We start from the raw sequence: 24,232 nt of genomic DNA on the forward strand, positions 1-24,232 counted from the left end.
CAGATATTACGCAAACAGAGAGGATAATATTATGGTTAAACTGTATCATCCACCATAAAATTCCAACGGCTTTCATTTAATTATATAACCAAATGAAATAAGTTGGACAGAATTAGTCAATTTATCATATTTGTGACAAAGTTGTTTTAGGCATCAGAGAAAGTACGCCAGTTAGCAATTACAAGAAAATTGTTTTGACATAATATTTAAGCAACTTCAGCACAGGTAGATATTTCCCAGCTTGTTTCATAATTTACTTATAGTTATACTGCACAGTTTTCCTGAATTTAGTATTATAAGTAAATTAAGTTCAAAGTTTGAAATTTAACATGTTTTTAAAGAGCATAATGAGTTTATAGTTTTGTAATAGTTAAATTGATAATAAAGAATTTCTTTTCCATTTTATTAGCGAAGGAAAGATTTCATTGCTTATGGTTAATACAAATTTTAATCGACTCTTAAATTTAAAGAATAAGCTCTATTAACATAATTAACTCTTTTACAATAGCAAAGTGAAACAAGATTTTTCCGTAATCCTCTCTTGATTTAGTAATATATGCTTTATTTTTCAGTAATGCGTTAGGGTTCATTTATATAATCCACTTATTTGTGTTTTTTATCTCATGTATTATATAAAATTTTTTAAGGTAGTTGATTTTTTTTCTTTCAGTATTTGATTTGGTTTAGTTTGGTTTAACTATAAAAATACATGGGAAATCATCCAAATTCAAAATAGAAATAGTTCATGCATAAGCATAAATAAAATTTAAATTAAGCTTTTTTCGTGTAATTTTTGAAGTAAACAAAGGAGATTAAAATGCTTTTATCTTATGAACGCAGTAATGGCGGCTAGGCGATTTTCGTATAACTGAAGTCAACTATAATTAGGAAATTACAATGTAATTTCAACATTTAGTTTTAAAAACGTTTGTTGGGTTTGAAATATAAGCTAAAAATCAATATGAGCACTAAATAGAATTTATGTAGAGCGGTTATAGTGAAGAAATAGTTGCCAATTTGACTGTACTTTGTACCTTTTACTAATATATGAAATCTTCCATTTTCCTATTTTTCTTTCTCAATTTATTATTATTAGAAAATCTTACTTTTGAGTAATTTTCTCTGCTTTCTGTAAGAGCTCAAAAATTCTCCAAAATATGAGGAACTACCAATTGTAAGTAATTGGATTTTCATCTTTACCAATCACAGCAGGATTCTAACCCGGGTCTCCTGATTGAGAGATGAGCTCCCTCTCCTCTGAGAGCCATTGAACAACCTGGCCAATTTTGAGTTAACGACTACCAATGTTCATTTCCGTAGCCATGTCATTTTTAATCTTATCCAGAAGACAAGGGAACTCCTAAGTATTGGAAGAAATTTACCCTCGTGGTAAACTTCTTGTTAAAACTAACCCGCATTTGCGCTACACGGAGAGGAAAAATCTGCCACACTTAACCTGAGGCCAAGGGGACTATAACACGTGATTCGTCTATCACTGAGGATATGTTTCGTCAGCACTGTGGCCTGTGTTAGCCGGTTGCGGAATTTGTATCGACCAGCAATCTCTGGGATTCAAAATATACTTCTATTCATAAAAGTAAGATGTCAACTTATTTTTGGTAGACTTTTTACGAAATCTAAAACGAAAATTTAATCCCTAGAGTCCATGCCAATTTGCCAGATGAAAGATAAATAGTTTGTTACATGAGAGTCATGCGTAAGAAGAGATTTTCATATTGCCATTTAAGGTAATTAACGGCTTTAAGCAAGCGCCCAAACATTGTATAACCAGTTTGTTATTTCATTGCTTAATGAGTTTAGATGGCAATGCATTTTACTCTCCTCTTATTGATATTAATAAATAATCTACACTAAAACGAAGGGGAAGAGATAAATAAACGTAATGCGTGTAAAATGCTTCTCTGCCTAAAATTTCGAAGACTTTAGTGCAATTTGCTGACTATAAATGGTAAGTCAACACCTCTTCTTTTCATCTTTATGGATTTAATGGCTCAACTCCATAGCCCTGTAATTTTGAACCCGATCCAGAGGACAAGGGAACTCCTGAATCAAATATTGGAAGAAATGTCACCTTCGTAAAGGACTTTCTGATGGAATAAACCCGCTCTTGCTTTTCATGGAGGGGAAAATCGCAAAACTCCCCAGAACAAGTTAAAGGGAGAAGTTCTATGAATCTGTGCACAAAAATATTTAAAATACATAAAGTAGGTAAAATAGTATGTGCCCTTCCAATGAGGTGAACCAGGTTCGAATCCCCAGCAATGGATGGTCGAAGAGAATCCGCATCCGGTTTGCATCGAAAACAAGGGTGACGTGAAGCATCCTCAGTGGTAGACAGATCATGAGTTACAGCCCCTTTGCCGTCAGTTTAACCGTGGAAGGTTTTCGTGGTCTTTCTCACCATGTAGCGCAATTGTGGGTTAGTTTCATCAAAAAAACCACCACGAGGGCCAATTTCTTCCAATACTTAATCCCTTGTCTTCTGCATTGGGTTCAAAATTATAAGGCTACGGAGTTGAACATTAGTAGTTGCAAACCCAAAAAACTGGTTCCGCTGTTCAACGACGGTTAAAGAATAAAATATGGTTTGTGCATGAGTAAGTGAATAAAACCCTTATAAAAATAATACAATAAAACGTTTTGTGTATAGTTTAACTACTAATAGTGCGTAGAAATACAAAAATGTTTTAAAGACAAAAACTAAAAAAGAACAAAAAAATTTTTCATTTAGTATGCTCGTAAATTAATTTAAAAAAATATATATCCGATATTTCAGAACGTTATAAAGAGAAATAAAAACAAACTTTAAAAATCTTATAAAACTCACATAATAATTACATCGCGTCTTTTTTCGGAAACTTTATCAGATATTACGCAAACAGAGAGGAAAATATTTATTGGCACCGCCTGAAGAAAGTTCTTTTCTACCAAATTGATAGCTGAAAATATTTGCATCAACGCACTTCCTCTTTAAGCAGAACTTCTTTGAAATGCATTTAAATGGAGGAAGAAAAAATCTATACATTATTAGTTGTTAGTTTTCTAATATGTCTTCCATATGAAAAACTTAAATTTATTCAGCAATATTCTCAGACAGTTTGCGCAAACTACAGAGAAAATAAGATCGACTATTATTATTTGAGTTACTTTTTCATAGATGAGTTCACATAAGTGAAAATTGTCCTGTCTTTTCACATAGGTTGCTATGGAGACTGAGTAATTTTTCCTCTTATCTGAATGAAATTATCACTTGCAGCTTTTTTTTTCTGGAGAGAAGGAATTGTTGAGAAGTTGCATTATTATTATATACTCAAGAGGAAGAAATTCCATCATGAGAAGCTGCGTAAAAATAAGAAATGCAGCCTGATATTTGCTGCAAAAAAATGAATAAACAACTTATGAAAAAAGATTTTCTTTTATCTGTTATAAAGTAGGATACGGATTAATGATGTTTTATTGAAATCAAGCACAAAAGAGTACGTCATTATGATTAATGGTTACAAGGAAAAATATTTCATAATTTATCTTTGTTGATCAATACAAAATACTTCCTACAAAGGGAGTGTTTAAGATTCATGTTCAATAGCAGCATACTCACTCTCAGTTTATATAAAAAAAGAAATATTAATAAAAATATTTTTAGTAATTATATTCTTTCATCTAAAAACCTTGTTTACTTTCTGACTTATTTCTATAAAAACTAAGCTTTCATACTGTATATCTCCGGCCTTAAAAAAGTTATTTTATTAATATATTGTATAAGCTATATGAAGTGAAATCGGCCTAGAAGAAGGATGCTATAGAGATTGAAATTATAGAGAATAAATATATTCCAAGCAGATATTTAGATAAAAATAAATGCGTGATAGATAACATGATGTGCTCATAATAGTTTTGAATTTTCTTTCTAAGTTTTGAAAATTATAATAATATTCTATTTCTTATTGTATATCTTCGGTTTCAAAATTATATTTTATTATTTTATTGTATTAGCTATATGAAGAGAAATCGGCCTAGAAGAAGGATGCTATAGAAATTATAATTATAGAGAATAAAGATATTCTAGGCAGATGTTTAGATAAAAATTAATGATTGATAAATAATATGATGTGTTGATAATAGTTTTGAATTTTCTTTCTGAGTTTTGAAAATTGTAATCATATTCTATTTCTTATTTTATATCTCCGGTTTCAAAATTATATTTTATTATTATATTGTACAAGCTATGTAAAGAGAAATCGGTCTAGAAGAAGGATGCTATAGAGATTGAAATTATAGACAATAAATATATTCCAAGCAGATATTTAGATAAAAATAAATGTGTGATAGATAACATGATGTGCTCATAATAGTTTTGAAAATTGTAATCATATTCTATTTCTTACTGTATATCTCCGGTTTCAAAATTATATTTTATTATTATATTGTACAAACTATATGAAGAGAAATCGGTCTAGATGAAAGATGCTATAGAGATTGAAATTATAGAGAATAAATATATTCCAAGCAGATATTTAGATAAAAATAAATGCGTGATAGATAACATGATGTGCTCATAATAGTTTTGAATTTTCTTTCAAAGTTTTGAAAATTATAATCATATTCTATTTCTCATTGTATATCTCCGGTTTCCAAATTATATTTTATTATTATATTGTATTAGCTATATAAAGAGAAATCGGTCTAGAAGAAGGATGCTATAGAGATTATAATTACAGAGAATAAAGATATTCCAGGCAGATATTTAGATAAAAATAAATGTGTGATAGATAACATGATGTGCTCATAATAGTTTTGAAAATTGTAATCATATTCTATTTCTTTCTGTATATCTCCGGTTTCCAAAATATATTTTATTATTATATTGTATAAGCTATATGAAGAGAAATCGATCTAGATGAAAGATGCTATAGAGATTGTAATTATAGAGAATAAATATATTCCAAGCAGATATTTAGATAAAAATAAATGCGTGATAGATAACATGTGCTCATAATAGTTTTTAATTTTCTTTCTAAGTTTTGAAAATTATAATCCTATTCTATTTCTTATTGTATATCTCCGGCTTCAAAATTATACTTTATTATTATACTTTATTATTATATTGTACAAGCTATATGAAGAGAAATCGGCCTAGATGAAAGATGCTATACAGATTGTAATTATAGAGAATAAATATATTCCAAGCAGATATTTAGATAAAAATAAATGCTTGATAAATAACATGATGAGCTCATAATAGTTTTGAATTTTCTTTCTGGGTTTTAAAAATAATATTCATCATTGTTGGGAGTCAGATATTGTTGTTTTTAATACCACTTCACTGTACTCTTTAAGGGTTTGATTTAAAGCTCATTAAAGTGCTTGATTGAGTAGCCCTTAATTATTTATAAGTTAAGTATTTTGTACTTAATGAATAATTCACTAAATAGAATTACAAAGAAAATCTTTCTTGATATCTCGGAAATAATTTACGATTGATATTGTTATGGCGAGGTTGAATGTTTAAGTTACTTTTAGATGATTTTACGATATTCTAAATTAATTTAAAAATATGTTTGTATATCTGCTAATTGTGTGATTGAACAATTAAAATTTGTTAAACAATGCTATTTTTATGATATTGGGAGTAAAATTCAAGAAATTTTTCATGTTCCCTTTTTAGACTCTAAAGCAACTCTTCAAATGAATACCATGTATCTTTAAAATTTAAAAATAAATTTCCGCTTTAAAAGCGAAATCTGTCATTTTAAAAAATCACAGTGACGACGAAGGGAAAAAATGTGCAATATATTAAATCTAGTTTCTTTGTCGACGATGCAATAAAATGTTCAAATATTTATTTCCTTGAATTCAATAGCACTATAAATCCAAACGATATATTTTTGAACAAATACTTCAAAATCCAAATTTGACATTTAAAAATTTAAGCTATGGAACATAATGCATAAAGTGTTTAGATAAATCCAACTATTGTAGACGATCTTTTCGACTTTTGAAATGTAGAACAAAATATTGAAACAGATTATAAAACTTTTTCCTTTAGGCAGAGCAATGTGAAATAATGTGAGAAAGTACAATTGAACATCTACAAGCTTATCATCGATTCCTCAAATCTCTTCCGATGATTTGATATGGATGGTAGAAAATCCCTTTCAAATTGCCATCTAAATCCCTTTTTTCCTGAATCAAGGACATCAATTTATACAGCAAAAGGGACACAACTGTAGATAAAAAGACCAGGTAAAAGTAATAAGCAATAGAAACTGTCTTTTCCCACATTTAGGGATCTTTTTCTTGTAGAGGGAAAATATATATTTTTCTGGATATAAAAACAAGATCCTCAACTGCACGACTTTTTGAATATTTACTAGATTGTAAGGGCAGAAATAAAGTAAAATATTGAATTTTTTTCAGCATGAAATAATACATTTAATAAATCTTGCAAAGCATGGAAGTTATTTGAATATTTTGAAATACTGAGGACGTGAATCGTATATTTCATGCTGGCAAAACCCGTAATAATTACTAAAAACTCGTATTTTACAATTTTGTAATTTTCTTTATTTCATATTACAATATCAAATATTTTACACATTTATTCATGTTACACTGGGGAACTTTTTTTTAATTTCCTGCGGCATTAGTTTTAACAGATCTTACTTTCGCATCGCTGAGTTCAAATCTGCAATTTGCTTCTCCCTACAAACAGCAATTTTTATGCATTTAAATATTATCCGAACTAGGACTTCTTTTAAATTTAATTGACTTCTAAGTGTCCACTTTTCGTGAACGTAGGGCGTGGTGCGTAGGGAGAGTGAACTATAATACATTTCAGCTCATGATGCCATACGTACAGGTCATAAATCTTTTGACTTACGTGTTATTTTCAAAGGAGGAGATAGTAGAGATAGGTTGACACAAGCACTAATGTTATAAGCAAACATATCACACTGATCTCTGAATTTTGAAATATAATATCTTTAAATCACTCCATAAGAAAAAACTGATTTTTGTTTCATTATATTTATCTACATTGTGTATGTCGGTGAAAATAATTTTCGAAATTATATAGTAGTCAGTTTGAGAAAAATCCTGCTATGGCCATATCGCACTTACAACTCAATCGCGCGTAATAAGATAATTCCTATGGAAACTATGCTCTTGTAAAGTTAAGTAAAAAATATTGTTTTTTTATTATTTAGATTGTATTAATGCATGAGCAAAGACACTTTTTCCACTGCATGCAATAATGAAAGCAGTTTTTTTTTCATGAATCTTCGATCATTATTTGCGTCCTTTCATTGCAAAATAAATCTAGAATCATGACCCAAATTCGGTGAAAGTATCTCACGACTAGTTATGGAGTAAAACATATAAGGGGATTTTGCAGTTGTGAAGTAATATGATGTGGTTTAAGTCAATAATGCACTTTATGGAAGTAAGTAAAGTTACGATACTTGTATTTCACTATTATTACATTATATTTCGTCCTATGAAACGACGAGTTCCAAAGAATAATGTGCTATATTATAAATATTGTGAATTCTTAAGAGTTATTTATCAGTTTGGTAAAGTTTTTGTCAAACTTTAAGCCAGTGCAATGTGCTGCTCAGGGAAATTGTACAAAACATTAATAATTAAATTTCTTAGAAACATAAGTGCACAGTGTCACTTAAGCGCATGAATTATTAAGAGATACACATATTTTATTTTATAACCAAGTTGAACAGCCGATATAATTCTGACTTTATGATTTTCAATGTTCAATTCCGAAGTCTTGTAATTTTGGACCCAACTCATAGGACAAGGAACCTGCTGGATCAAGAATTTGGACAAACTTGCCTTCGTGAAGAACTTTTTGATAGAGATGCATTTGCGTTATCTGAAGAGGAAAACATCGATTGATTGATTGATTGTAGAGTTTAATGGCGCAAGATCCAAAAGAGGACATGCTGCGCCAAACAGTTCGTTAATGCAGATTAAAATGTAAAATGTAAAATGCTTAGAACATTTTTATTTCTATAAAATGCATAAAGGTAATAAAACCGTCAATAACGAGACGAATATATTTAAAAGTCACTAAAATCCAATGAAAGGTGTATTTATATAAGGTAAAACGGTGAATGGATAATAAATAGGAGTGAATAAAATCAGATAAAACCTTCTATATACAATATAAAATACCAATCGCTCGCAGAAATGCGAAAATGTTAGGATGATGGATTTTACCTAACAAATCCTTCATACTTGAAATAGTGCTATTAAAAAAGGTAATACGATGTTGGTTAAAACAGGGACAAATGGTTAAAATGTGATGAAGCGTAAGTAAAACGTTACAAATGTCGTATTTGGGAGGAGATTCTCCAAATAATAGATGGAGATGGGTGAGTCGAGTGTGGCCGATTCTGAGACGAGAAAGTTTTACGTCTGCACTACGTCGACGCAATACTGGTGTATGATTGAGATAAGATTTTATATTATATAGTTTATTTTGAGTTCAAAGATCCCAGTGTTGTTGCCAAAGAGATAGGATAATCTGCCGAATATGTAATTTAATATCCGAGTATGGTACGGAAATTGTTAAGGCAGTAGTGGCAGATCGTGCTGCAGAATCAGTCAACTCATTTCCTGGTAAACCGACGTGACTTGGTATCCAACAAAATAAAATGTCAAATCCTTTCTTATGAAGGGTGATTAATGAATGATTGATGAAGCATAAAATTGGAATAGTATTACTGCGAAACTTTTCTAACTGCTGCAATACGCTCATACTATCGATGAAAACATCGAAGATCTCCCTTAGTCTGCCCGCCGGTAGAAAGATTCTATCCCAATATACATTTGCCACTGAAGTTATTTTACGTCAGCACTGTGGTCGGTGCGAGCTGTGGCCAGAATTAGTATCAGCCAGTCACTGCTCGGATTCAAACCTGGATCATCTCATTGGTAAGTGAAAACTGGATCTCCTGATTTAGCATGGATCAAGGTATACTTAAAAATAATGAACTGTAAAAATAATTGTACCTTTGAAATATGTGCTTCTATAAGCAGTACATATTCCGGTTTTTCAAACATTCATTTAGAGCTATATTTATTTTCTTAAACGCACTTTTTTAGCTATGCCCCAAATAAAAAATTAAAATCATCAACAAGTTAAACAATGTACAAAAAAATAGTTGTTTGCGTCAATGTTCTCAAGGGTAGGTCACTATGTATTTGCAATCATGGAACTTCAAAAATTACGTTAAGTAAAGTATTTATGTTACCTTTTTTTTTTAGTTTAGCGTAGCTTTTTATGGTTAAGCTAATTTAATCTAACAAAATTTGCTAGCATTATTGAATTTTTCTCAATTTTAACGATAAAAACAAATATTATAATTACAAGGGTTAGTTTTTTATGTTGAGTGAATTTCTAACCAAATTAATGCTTTCCCAAGGGGGTGTGCCCAGCTTTATACGTGCTTTACACCAAGAAAATGAATAGCTTTTTCAAAGCGTTCGATGTTACAAGGGCAGTTTCAAGTGGCCTGCAGTAAGTAATTAATGTTTTCGTTAATTGCTTAAAAAAACGTGAATGCTCTGACTCCGGAGGGATAATGACAATTTGTGTCGAAAAGATTCTAACATTCTAACAGAATTTTTTACTTGTTCCTGATTAAGGGTAATTCGTGGTTAGATTCAACTTAAACTGAAAAGAATTCAGGGGGAAAAAAACTCCCTTCGGAAAATTAAATCCGAATATTCCACGAATAGGTTTCACTGTTATTTTCGCGCAGAATTAAACGATAAATCTGCGAATCTCTTAAGAGATTTAAGCAGAAAAAAATCATTATTTAAAGGTAATTAAATCTTATTTTCCCATTTCTAAATACTGCTGTGACTAAATATTTGATTTTCTTCAATTCTCAAAGCAATTTTTTACATTGAATGTTCATTGATCTAATTATTTGAGTTTTGAATTATTATCTTTGAAATTATTTCAAATAACTAGGTTTCAAATCAAGCACATTTTGTTAAGAAAGTAATTCAGAAAGCCTTGAATTTCAACCTACGCAAATATTTTATCACTGTTACGTAATTAAATAATTTTGTATATTACAATTGTAGTATTCTTTTCCCTTTTTCAAAGGGTAATTAATGGAAAAGTAACTATTCAGAAAGATCTATGCTCATTCAGAAGAAATCAAGTTTGAATAATTATGTTGCCTCTCATCTGAAAATGCTTTAAGAGTCGATTCAATGCATCCATTTTTAAAACTCGAAGGAAGCAGGTAGGTAGGTATTTAATTTACGGCATACTAGATCTGCGTAATTGGCTTATCTGTGACGATATTAGAAACATCCATGAGGATGATCCAAAGCCATGACAGTTGTGATTCACTGTAAGGGGGAATAGCTCTTTAACTTTGGTATCCGAAGACCTGACACGAAGTCTAGCACTTTATGGTAGAATAGTTTAATGACAACCGATACCTTGCAACCTCGGTTTCAACGCAGGTTGATCAAGCGTGGTTGCCCGCTCGCCTACTGACCACAGCCGGTGATACTAGACGTCTGTTTTTACTGGCAACCCTGTATTTACGATCATTCCAATGTGGGACCAAAGAGACAGAAATGTACGGTTGGCTACGTTTTAAATTGGGTACTCAGTATTTTTTTAAAACTAAGTTACAAAATGAAACCAAACTGCTTCTTAACTTATGTTTTATCCCATTAGCTGTTTGGACTCAGTGCTCAGTCTAAGTTATGAAGAGAAATTAACAAAGCATTAAAATGCATTAGAGGTTTGCCTCTGTTTGCATATAAGAAAAAATATCAAACTTGCTTGTGATGGTGACTCTTGTATTTATCTAAAACGGCTTTTTTCATCTTTTATTATAACAATTTGCTGTATCAGCTTCCTTTGATTGGTACCAATGCACTTTCTACAAAAAGTTCTGGAATGTTATTAAGAAATCACCGAGAAGATCGCAGTGGTTCCTCGGGCTCACGATTCTAATATTTATCATTAAAAATTCTTTTTAGCCAATTTGATTTTAAAAATTCGATAAGTACTTGTACCAGCAGTAATGCAGTGGTAAGAAAAAGCTCAATACACGATTAAGTTCAGCCTTTCTTGGCAAACTATCACTAGGGTACCTCGGGGTCGTGATTCCCGTATTTACCTAAAAAAAGGTAAATCCCGTGAGGAATTTGATTGGTTAAGATTTGTGAGATTAATAAAATACAATTTTATGTAATCAATATAAACATAAATCACCATACAAAATTGATTTTTTCATACTGTTCTAACAAAATCTGTAAATTTGAGATGCCCTTGGAAAAAATTTAAACCACACATTTTGTGTAATTTCAAGGGACAGAAAACCATGAAGATCAATTTTCAAGTTTAATCTTTTAAAAATTGATTAGATCCCAGTTTCTGTACGTTAGTATCAAGGAAAAAGATTTTTCATCTATGTGGGAAGAACTAAAAAAAAAAAAATTAAATATGAAGGCAAAATATATGTTGTTTTCTCTACTTTGTCGCAGAACCATGAAAAAAAATGGTTTTCTAAATCTAATGATTCGCTTTAAAAGGATGTGGAACAGGAAAAAAAATCAGATTGTTGGAAAGGAATGATTATTAGAGAAATGTGTTTTTAATAATCGCCTTTTGACTTCACTGTTTCTTCGAGTAATCAAACTACAGTTCGAGGCTGGAAGAATGTTTCCAGTCATGCTTCTTTTAACAGCAATTCGTTGATTTTTACTGCATGTTTTTTCTCGCTTCAATATTAATTTATGACCTCTAAATATGCATACTTCTGATTTCATTTCTGATAGAGATTTGCAAAATAAAAATAGTCATTAAGAAGCGATTATGCTGTATAAAAAATAAGGCTCTACGTGATTCTACTACCATTAATAGCAAGAATAATTTGAGAAAAAAAAATTAAATTCGGAACACACACAGTCCCAAAAACAATATTTTCATCTCGTATTTCGCATAGGATTAACATTTAGTTTTATTAAATCAAACTTATTTTCAGATAAGAAATTAGCTACTCAGAACTTTTGAAATTAGAATTGAAGTTACATCATCATTCAAATTAATATTATGTTATGCTTTTGAGAAATCGTTAAAACGCGGTATCTATTACTAAGCAAATCCTATTATTAAGCAAAATTAATCAGATTAAATTATCCTAATAAAATTAATCCTTATTGAATCAAATTTAATCCTATTAGTCCAATAAAATTAATCTTATCCTATTTTTACGCAAAAGTGCAAGCTTCTGAAGTTAAATTTTGTGCCATGAACTTTCTAACCTTTTGCAAATGCTGCTTTTTGTTAGTAGTAATTAAAATTAGCGATAAATATTCCATTTTTTCAAAGTAAAAATTTGGAATTTCAATTTTTTAAAGCTTGATTATATTAAAATAATATAATAGAAACAAATTCAATAACTCTTAGTTTATTTTTATACAATAGATACGCAATCGAATTTTATAATAATGGAACAAAACAAATAGTTGTTTGTGAGGTCTCTATAAATAGCTTTATCAGTCATGAAGGACTTACTCGGAACAGTTAAAATAAGATATGCTCCATCGTCAGGCTCTAAAAAGAAAAAGTAACAGTAAAATTCGTAAAATGTTTATCTATACAGCATTATCTAGCAAAAGGAAGAAAAAAACTGCTGTGGAATCACGGGGACATGGAATTCGGATTGAAGGCTAATTCTCAAAGAAAAATATTCTATAATGGAAGGCACAAGCTTTGAAACAAAGGTAGACTGCTACTGTTTCTAATACATTAGATAACCCATGAACACATGGTTAACTGCCTGCTTACTCATAAGGATGAAAGTTTTTCATAGTTTCTCCATGGTTAAATAGACAACTTCAGTCAACTGCTAGCTTAAGCATGAAGTTAAATTTATTGTAATGAACTTATTGTAAATAGCACAAGTAATATTTTAAAAAAATAGTTTTATCTTTCATGAAAATTCATAGTTTTGGAAGTTGCACAGAGAAACAGCAAACATATATTGTGTAATACCCGAATTCCAAATGGGTGGAAAAAAAGTAAATAATCCTATAATCCTACAAAAAAAGTATCCTATAATCATTATCCTACACATTTAAGGCACCTAATACACAAACTTTATTTTTGATTTTTCTGTTTCATATTCCGATACGGTTTCATACTATTACGTTTGTAAAGAATAAGTAAGAAAAATTAACAATATATAGAGTAACATTGAAAGTGTGATGTTCAAAATTTACCATAATTTTTCCACGGCTAAACAGACAACTTCAGCAATTTCATTTTTTCAATTTTATTATTTCTTGTTGAGTTCCCGCTAATTAATTTTTTGAAACGCGTTATAAAGTATCAATGTAAAAGCACATAGTTTCATATACCTTTTTTTACTATTGTCATATGCTGTGAAATTATAAAAGTTTATTTTACTTGTAATTAGGCCGTGGTAGACTAGTGGTTAGAGAATAGGACTCCAGCCCGGGGGAGCTGGTGTTCGATCCTCAACACCACCTTAACAATCTGAGTATATGCGTGCCTGTGGATTCAAAAGTTCCGTGGTCGGTCGCTATGCAGTACCATCGGTACAGGGATCTGGAGAAAATTTCTTTCTCCTTCAGAAGTATGTCTAATATGAGGAAAAGGCCTCACTAACTGTGATGAATCTTCGGATCATCTACAGGGATGTCTCACAGACCGTCAACAATAGCCTATTGTGCAGCTCTAGTGCGGCGCAAATAAACTACCTTCCTTGCTTGTAATAGACTAATATAGAAAACTTGAGAACCCTACTATTATTTTAAATTGATTAGAGTTATGATCCTATTTAGTTGATCCTTTGGATTAGATCCTATGGAGCGTAGTGAGCGAACCAGTGATAAGAGAAATTTTTAGAGTAAACAGTTAGGTCCGCCGTGATTTTTGTAAAGGCACTAAAATTAGTTTAGAATAGCGGTTTTGTATAAGGTGCCGACATGTATGCATATAAACATTCTGCTTCTTATACAAATACTTATTAAACAATAATCAAAAATTCAAATTACGAAAAAGAAAAATTGCATATCATTGTTCATAATGAGTGATAAATATTAAGTCATTTTAAAAATCCCAATTTCACATTTTTAGAAGAATTTTAAGCAACAAAATTGAAACTAATACATTACCTTGAATTATTGCTACAATTTAAATTCATATTTTAAGCAGTATAGATAATTTTAACCGTTGTTTAATACTAAACTAAAATGAGCATTTCCTTAATTCAACATCCAAGTCAAATTCAAGTTAAGTCATATCCAATATTTTGAAAGGCATAGTATAAGTGCCTTATGCATGCAGTGTCATCACTGATACTTTAACATTTTAAAGTGTCCTCTTTTATGTGGTACATTTGAGATTTGAAGTATATGATTGAAAGTACTTCATTTTAATACACTCTGTAACTGATAGCTATATATAGCTGAAGTTAACATACACTGTTAGTGGAAACTTGAAATCTGGCAGTCAATATCTTAGAACCATCTAGTGAGTAATATTACATTAAAGTCTTTGTAGTGCTCATTTTGTATCCATAATAATTTGAAACAGATTCATTCCAATAAGAACGAGGAACTGAATGCATTTAAATCTAGTTAGATATGGATTAATGGGATAATTCTACAAAAGAAATATTTTTTAAACGCACTATAAAATTTTGAAGCAATTACGAAAGTTGCATCCTAACTTTAGGATTAATTAACATCGATTTTTCCATTACGTTTGCATAAAAATGCAACTGGTTAAAAATTTAATATTAAGGGGGGCACTGTCATGATCAATTATCCTATTTTCGCTTTTAACTAACTTAATATTTTAAAAATTCTTCAAACAAAAAATAAATGAAAAAAATCTATATGAATTTTGTAAACTCATCTTAGAATTGGGATAAGTGTCTAATTTAATGAGATAACATTCATTTAATAAACTACTATGTTTAACAAGTCAAATAAGTAAAACATTCCCACAACAGCCCGTAGTGGGCCAGGAAGGGTAAGGCTCTATAATTTTGAAGCCATTTGTGTGGTTGTTTTCAGTGTGGTCAGTATTGCGCACATGCCGTCTTTACTTCCCAGACAAGCTGGTACCCATTGATCCGAAGATGGGTGGGCTTCAAACAGCCACCGGGTATCGAAACCCAGTTCTAAAAAAATCACAGTTCAGTGTCGTAACTATTGAACCATCGCGGCTCAAAAGGGTTAAAAAAATAAAAGGGAAAATTAAAAAATACATATTTGATTTAAATAAATATATATTTTAATTACAAGACAGTTGAAATAGACTTTATTATGCCAAGCTGAAAATGTATGAAACATACACAAAATGCGGAAGTAAAATGGAGATTAAAATATTACGCAAAAACAAAAATGAAGCAAGTTTTACTCGATAATTATCCATGACAAACTATACAAAATCGCTATATTTAATTTAAAGATACTTGTCCAAAATTGATTATAAATATTTTACAGTATTCTTCCAAAGTCTAGAAGTGAAAACTTTTTACAGTTTAATTTCCAAAACAAATCCCTGAATCGCGATGAATAGAGAATTCGAATATCTTGCTTATGAATGAAAAAGTATCACATACATGAGATCAAGAACACATTAGTTGGAAAAGCTAAACCTTAAATGATTGCACTTTTAGATCGAAAACAATTAAACTTTAAATATGTAGATAGTGTTCTTTAAATAGATGGATAGTAAAATGTGTTATATCGGCGAATTTTGAAAATCATGTAGGAAGATAAAACTTCGTTGTATGGTTGAGTAACTGTGATTAACTATTGAGTCACTATTTAATATTTTCCTTTATCTGCGAGTATTATGCAGAGCATTCCAGACATTTTTCAGAATATAAAAGCTTAATTCAATTATCTCTTCAATAATGAAAAAAAAGTCAAAATGTTTTTTAATAGACGTAACATATATGATTTATAACTTTTCTTAAGTCTAATTATAGTTATAAGATATAGATTACAAAGGTATTGAATTTTTTGACAGAGAATAAATGAAAAAGCTTAATTTCCACAAATCCTAGCATTTTTAAAGCAAATTTCGCAAAATGTCATAGTTCACGAAAGAACGGATCAATGCTAAATCCACAAGCACAATGGCGATAAATGATTCAATATAGTTCATATTTACCTTACACAATTACAAATTTTTATAAAATTTCCAACAACTTTTGAAACTTTGCTATAAGGCATAGTAATGGGTTCGAATCTCGGCGAAGGCTGGTTTATTCAAATTCCGCGCCCGGCTCGCACCGACCGCATTGCTGACTTAAAATAAGCTCAGTGGTAGACGGATCATAGGTTTGAGTTCCATTTCCGTCAGGCTAACCGTAGGGTGGTTTTCATGGTTTTCCTCTCTATGTAACGCAAATGCGGGTTAGTTCCATCAAAAAGTACTACATGAAGACAAATTTCTCCCTATACTTGATCCAGAAGCTTCCTTGTCCTCTGGATTGGGTTCAAAATTACTAGGCTACTGAGTTGAACACTGGTAACCGTAAACTGAAAATTGGGTTTGCTGTTCGACGGAGGTTTTTTAAAAAAAAAGGCAAAGTGTAACTTCACGTTTTTAAAATCTTCTAGGAAATTATTTTTGAGTTCTATACACTTCTAGAATTTTTATTCTAAAATTGTCGTAAAATAACCGGTAGCAGACTTTTCATCCAATTTACCGGAAAGTTTACGGTTAAGAATAGTTTTTATTTTTGAAACAGTTTACAACTAGCATGGTTCCACAACTGTAAAAATGAATTTTAATTGGACATTGGAGCTAGGTTGTGGTTGAGTTGTGTTTTATCAAATAAACCGTAAAATGTGGTGCAATTAGTTAGATTTGCTTGTTTCACCTGTCGTATGTATTAAGCAGCTTTATGCTGCTGTAATCTATGAGTGAAGAAGAGTATTACATTCTAATAGTCTGTAGTCACAAATTAGTGAGTGCAGGGCACTGGAAACTCTTCCCGTGTTGAAGATGGATGAAATATTGCGTAGTCAACTCTGGGATTCGAACCCCCGTTCTGTAGGTCATCAGATTAACAGGTTAGCCCGTTCGGTTACAATATGTACCCAGCTGCAGGAATCAAAGTGGCTTCATTAGGTGGACCTAGTTGGTGTGATAAAAAACTGATTGTTTAACCGTTTTAAGGTGAAACCAGTAACTGTTTTTCTCCCAGTTAACTGTTTGAATACCTTCTTATTAATGGTGTCCTGGCCATTTTGTTTGAATATGGTAAAACAAATAAATTGTTATTTTGCTATTTTTTCTGAAAATTTAACCCAACAGTGTCGATTCAAATCGGTCATTTTTTTTACAGGGACAGACTTTGAAATTTTGCTTCTGGCCAGAAGATATTTATTGCAGTTTTATCAGTGGCCACCTTTTAAGACACGTGACCGCTCTTACAAGATTTGGTAACTTGAAACGATTAAAATAATGTTGATGCAATTAATGTAATTTTCTTATAAGCATTTTCCCAGATACGATGAATATTACAAAGTTCATTTAAAAATGAAAAAAAAATTATTTTATGGATAATAAAATATTCAGAATTTCAAATATTTGAATACGTGAAGTGCATTTTCTTCATCCTGTGAATATTTGTGACAATTACTTTTGCCATATAATATTAAAGTATTTTATTTTCTAAAACAGATAGTATTTGTTTTCGAAAATTTCCTAAGTTTCACATTATTAAACATCACGTTTTAAAGTTCATAATTTAAATGAGGTGCCTAAAATGCTGCATCTTCTCAGCTATTCTGCATTATTGTGATTATCAAAACCTTGATCTGATTACAATATTTGAAAATATTGAATTCTTATTATTTAATCTTCCAATTAAATTTCCATAAGCGGATAATACTTCTGAAATGTGAAAAGTTAAGGGTTTCTCAAATATAGCAAAATGAGATTTAGTTTTAATATTATTATTTTTTTTGTGTAGGAATTTCAAATATCACTAAAACTTACAAGACTTTTCCCCGTGATAATTTTTTTAAGCTTCTGAATATAAAGGTCTGAAAAAATTATAAATTCCTATAATTTGATTCGGAAATAAATTGCAATTTAAAATGTTGAAATGTTGAAACTTTTTATAAAAAAATTTGTAGATAGAGTATTAGCATTTGAATTTAAGCTATATTAATTATATTATGATTAAGAAAATACTTTCATTGACATCAAAAGTTACACAGAAAATTTTTTTTTATTGACATTATTTTTATTGATTGTGTATACTAGAAAAATGATGAACTTTAGATTAACAATTTATGAAATCCAATTTCTGAACTGATTAGTAATTGTCATATCAATTTAGAGAAATTCAGTCAATTATCAACGATCTATATTAAGAGCCATTCTTTTGAAAATCGGACAAAAACCTAAAATTTTGATAACTGTATATTTTTTTATTTGATAGATTTTTTTAATGTTGAATAATTTTTTTTCCCAAGTAGTAAATTTTTTCTCTAAAAGTAGGAAGTTAGAAAAAATTAAAAAATAAATTAATAAAAAATAAATTAAAGTAGAGAAAAAATTTTAAAGTAGGAAGTTAGAAAAAATTAAGAAATAAATTAATAAAAAGTAAATTAAAGTAAAAATTAAAAGTAGGAAGTTAGAAATAACTTCCTACTTTTTTCGAGACAGTACAGAGNATAAATTAATAAAAAATAAATTAAAGTAGAAAAATAAATTAAAGTAGAAAAATAAATTAAAGTAGAAAAAAAATTTTAAAGTAGGAAGTTAGAAAAAATTAAGAAATAAATTAATAAAAAATAAATTAAAGTAAAAATTAAAAGTAGGAAGTTAGAAATAACTTCCTACTTTTTTCGAGACAGTACTGAGGATCTTTCTCGAGGTCTTGAAAAATCTTCAAAATAAATTCAGATTTCATAAGAAGTTTATGTGTAATTAAAAAAATATATTTATGGAAGAAAAAATACTGGAGCGTTCGTTTGCTCAAACATTTAACCTATAAGTCACTATTTTTGCTGACAGTCATTTCTCCAAGATAACATGTGTTGTTAAATGGATAGTCCTGGGCTATGAAAAATTGTCACATCTTACCATAAAAATCTGAAAACTTTTTATAAATAGGGTGAAAGGATATAACTTCTTTCAGGCAAATCTCTGAAATGCAGCACTGAGATTTACTTGATTAAATTACTTGATTTCAAGCTTACTTGATTAAATAACTTAATATATCATCTAAAAGAAGCTATCGGAAAGTAAAGTTAAAAATATTCAATTGAAACTTTAGTTTGTCAGATTTAGGGTAAATATTTGTAAATATTACTTAGTGAGTACTTTACCTTTAAATCAAAAATTTTAAATACGGCCTAGCAAAATAATGTAGACAATATCATTAAAACTATTAGTTTTCGCATAGATTGACTTTAAAAAACACGTAGCTCACCAAATGGCAAGCTAATCAAATATTGAATTCAATCATATCTGATAAAAGCACCAAGAGTGGCTATAATTCCATAATTAATGCTCGAAGAGATTAAAAAAAAGTTAATCTTACCATGATATTTATTCTTTAATGTAATTTAAGCACCCAAGTTAAAGCATGAGGTAAGTGCAACCAGTTATTTCTTTATATTCGCAGATAAACAGACTTGTGTACTCAAAGACAGAGGGTCCCAGAATGGTAGAATGGTAGAAATCATATAAATCTCGGTGCGCTGCCGCGAAGCGGCATTAACCGATTCATCTGTAGTAGTAATTCGATGATGAGGAGTAGTGAGGTGGAATGGAGATGGGGGGAAGAGGTGGTGCTTAGCACACAAAGGGTCCCACAGGATCGGTAGGTAGGTATTTTATTTACGTCACACTAGAGCTGCACAATGGGCTATTGACGACGGTTTAGGTAACATCCTCTGCAGAGGGGATGGCTACCCTACTTTGGTAGCAAGATGTCCCTGGCACGAAATCAAGCACAGTTTAACGAGGACATATACAATGCACCCGCGGTCCCTACGCAGGCTGATCAAAGTGGTCACCCACCCTCTCACTGACAGCATCCAGTGATGCTCGACTGCGATGTTCTTCTGGGAACAGTGTCTTTACCACCAGTCCACCGTGGGACAGGATCCCACAGGGAATTGATCATAAGATACAGCTCCCAGTAGATCACTGAAGTTAATCACTGACAGCGATCAGTAAAACTACTTTCCTTCCTGTCGTCCTTGTGAAAATGTTCTATCAAAAAGTGTTCGACTTCGCGAGCAAGTAGTAGGGATATTAAAACGGAGGAGCCATCACTTCAGCACAGGATCAGAATTATGATGGCATGTCTTTCGATCATCCTCAGGAATGTTTCCCAGACGTTCAACGATTCCGCAGTTCTAGTGAGGCGTGAACAAACTACTACTACTATGCAAAAGAAAAAAAAAACAAAAGAAAAAANAAAAAAAAAAAAAAAAAAAAAAAAAAAAAAAAAAAAAAAAAAAAAAAAAAAAAGAAGGAGAAAGGTAGCCAAAGAGATATTGTTCTTCCACCTGATAATATGAAGTGTGGATGTCGTAGGTTCAAATCCCAACGAAACCTTGACTGCATGAGTCAACTGACCCTATTTTTAGTTTTGTAATAAATTAGTTAAGGTTTCTAAGTTCAAGAGTTTTTATAGGGGGGAGGCAAAATGGCATATGACATTATTTTGGGTTTCAAACCCATTACCTTTATACTTCTGAGTCCCGCAGTGGACTGATCGTTAAGACACGGTTCCCAGCACATCACCGAAGTCAAGCATCACTGGCTGCGGTCAGTGTGCGGGTGGGTGACCACTTGGATCAGCCTGCGTAGGGACCGAGGGTGTGCGGTATTGGTCCTCGTTAAATTGTTCTACCGTAAAGTGCTCGACTTCGCGTGCAGGTCGTCGGGCTACCGAAGCGGGGGTGCCATCCCCTCCGCAGAGGATCAAAATTGTGATGGTGTGTCTTCGAATCATCCTCAGGAATGTTTCCCAGACCGTCGACAATAGCCCATTGTGCAGCTCTAGTGCGACGTAAATTAACAACAACAACAACAACTTCTGAGTGTTTTATATGGTTTGTATACTTTTGTCGATATTTTTTGATCACAGAAGCCTTAATAGAAAATCGTAGTAATAATTTTAGTATAACAGTAATAGCTACCAAAACGGGGGAACTATCCGCTCTGTACGGAATCAAATTCGTAATGCTACGTTTACGAATTTTCTTCAGAGATGTTTTCTGGACTATCGCAAATACCTTAGTCAAGAGCCGTGATGGCTCAGGGGATAGAACTTTCGCCTCTCATTGAGGTGCTTCAAGCTCATATCACAATGATGGATGGTCGAGATGAATTCTTCACCTAGCTCGCACTGATCACACTGCTGTCGTAAATTATCAGAGTGGTTGACGGTTCATGGAGTAGAGTCCTCTTGCTATCGGGCTAACCATGAGAAGTTTTAGAGGTTTTCTTTCAATGTAATGCAAATGTGGGTTAGTTTCGTCAAAAATTCCTCCACGAAAGCTATAGTTTCGTTCAATACTGAATCCAGGAGTTCCCTTGTCTACTGGGTCATGTTTAAAATTACAAGGCTATGAAGTTGAACATTGATAGTTGTAAGCTGAAGAATTGGCTCGGCTGTTCAATGCCGGTTATAACTATTACAACTACTTACTTCAATAAAGTGTAAACATAAGAAACCGAGAGATTAAGACGCCAGTTTGCGGCAGAAAAGTTCGCAAATTCAAGTCGCTAAGAACGTTTTGGGACCTTACCTTAAAAGGACACGCAAGAGCTCGATATAAGCTATTGCAAAGGGTCAAAAGTAAATTATTTATCTACCGCGATGTTAATAGTCATACAAAACTGAGGCAGTAGCTGAATCATAAGAAAAAAAAATGTGCGTGGAGTCCCTCCGCGCGGAAGAATTTAAACTTCGTAACCTGCGACGTTAATTGTAGAAGAATCAGCAGTCGTAGAAGGATCACTAGTTCTATTCAAAGACTCTTTTTCCTGCTCTGCTCGCTTCCGTGCTCTGTAATAACAGTAACATTGTGCATTTTTCCCTCGTGGACCTCTTGAACCAGTGCTTGAGGTTGCCTCATCGTCTCGCCCTGGAAAATGTATTTGTATTAATAATGTATGTGAATGCGTGATAATGTAATTTTAGAAGAGAAACAATCAATTGATATTCACAAGAGACGTACCTTGACATAACCTTAAATCCGTCGCATTGTCCGTGGNCTATCGGAAAGTAAAGTTAAAAATATTCAATTGAAACTTTAGTTTGTCAGATTTAGGGTAAATATTTGTAAATATTACTTAGTGAGTACTTTACCTTTAAATCAAAAATTTTAAATACGGCCTAGCAAAATAATGTAGACAATATCATTAAAACTATTAGTTTTCGCATAGATTGACTTTAAAAAACACGTAGCTCACCAAATGGCAAGCTAATCAAATATTGAATTCAATCATATCTGATAAAAGCACCAAGAGTGGCTATAATTCCATAATTAATGCTCGAAGTGATTAAAAAAAAGTTCATCTTACCATGAAGAATTTAGTCTTTAATGTAATTTAAGCACTCAAGCATGAGGTAAGTGCAACGAGTTATTTCTTTATATTCGCAGATAAACAGACTTGTGTACTCAAAGACAAACGGTCCCACAGGATCAGTAGGTAGGTATTTTATTTACGTCACACTAGAGCTGCACCATGGGCTATTGACGACGGTCTAGGTAACATCCTCAGTAGAGGAGATGGCTACCCTGCTTTGGTAGCAAGATGACCCTGGCACGAAATCAAGCACTTTACAGTAGAACAGTTTAACTAGGACAGATACAATGCACCCTCGGTTCCAACTCAGGCTGATCAAAGTGGTCATCCATTCGTTTACTGACTGCATCTAGTGATGCTTGACCGCGGTGTTCTACTGGTAACCGTGTCTTTACGACTAGTCCACTGCGGGTCTGGATCGCACAGGGAACTGATCAAAAGATACAACTCTCAGTAGATCACCGAAGTCATGCACTGTCAGTGATCAGTAAGACCACTTTCCTTCCAGTCTTTCTTGTAGAGTCCCGCAGTGGACTGATCGTTAAGACACGGTTCCCAGCAGATCACCGAAGTCAAGCATCACTGGCTGCGGTCAGTGTGCGGGTGGGTTACCACTTGGATCAGTCTGCGTAGGGACCGAGGGTGTGCTGTATTGGTCCTCGTTAAACTGTTCTACCGTAAAGTGCTCGACTTCGCGTGCAGGTCGTCGGGCTACCGAAGCGGGGGTGCCATCCCCTCTGCAGAGGATCAAAATTGTGATGGCATGTCTTCGGATCATCCTCCGGGATGTTTCCCAGACCGTCGCCAATAGCCCATTGTGCAGCTCTAGTGCGACGTAAATTAACAACAACAACAACTTTCTTGTAGAAATGTTCTATCAAAAAGTGTTTGACTTCGTGCGCAAGTAGTCGGGATATCAAAACGGAGGAGACATCACCTCAGCAGAGGATCAGAATTGTGATGGCATGTCTTTCGATCATCCTCAGGAATGTTTCCCAGACAGTCGTCGATTGCGCAGTTCTAGTGTGACGTGAAAAAAGAACTACTACTACAATGCAAAAGAGAGCAACTTATCCAAAAAGATTGTTCTTCCTCCTAAGGATATGAAGTGTGATTGTCGTAGGTTCAAATCTCACCGAAACCTTAACTGCATGAGTCAACTGACCCTATTTTTAGCTATCGGTTATAAGAAATTGGTAAAGGTTCTTAAGTTCAAGAGTTTCTATAGGGGGGAGGCAAAATGGCATATATCATAATTGCGGGATTTAAACCCACTACCTTTGCGCTTCTGAGTGTTTTGTGGAAGGGCGATACTTTTTGATCACGGAAGCCCTAAGAGCAAGTCGCAGTAATAGTTTTAATATAATAGTAATAGCTACCAAAACGGTGGAACCAGCCGCTCCGTAGGGGACTAAATTCGTGATGGTACGTTTCCGAATTTTCTTCAGAGATGTTTTCTGGATAATCGCAAATAGCTTAGTAAAGATTCGTGATGGCACAGGGGATAGAACACTCGCCTCCTATTGAAGTGCTCCAAGTTCGCATCACATGGTTGACAGTTCACGGAGTAGAGTCCCTTCGTTATAGGGCTAACCAATGAGA

At 32.3% G+C, this 24,232-nt stretch overlaps 1 long non-coding RNA gene across 1 annotated transcript in view; it reads right to left on the reverse strand.

Moving 5' to 3' along the window:
* LOC122271076 (uncharacterized) overlaps window positions 1-22,947 on the reverse strand; it is a 40,580-nt gene extending 17,633 nt beyond the window's left edge. The window contains exon 1 of the long non-coding RNA XR_006226148.2: window positions 22,625-22,947. This is a non-coding gene — a long non-coding RNA (uncharacterized lncRNA). The remainder of the gene's footprint in view (window positions 1-22,624) is intronic.
* Window positions 22,948-24,232: the final 1,285 nt, after the last annotated feature.

Source organism: Parasteatoda tepidariorum, chromosome 3, assembly GCF_043381705.1.
Source record: "Parasteatoda tepidariorum isolate YZ-2023 chromosome 3, CAS_Ptep_4.0, whole genome shotgun sequence".
NCBI lineage: Eukaryota > Metazoa > Arthropoda > Arachnida > Araneae > Theridiidae > Parasteatoda > Parasteatoda tepidariorum.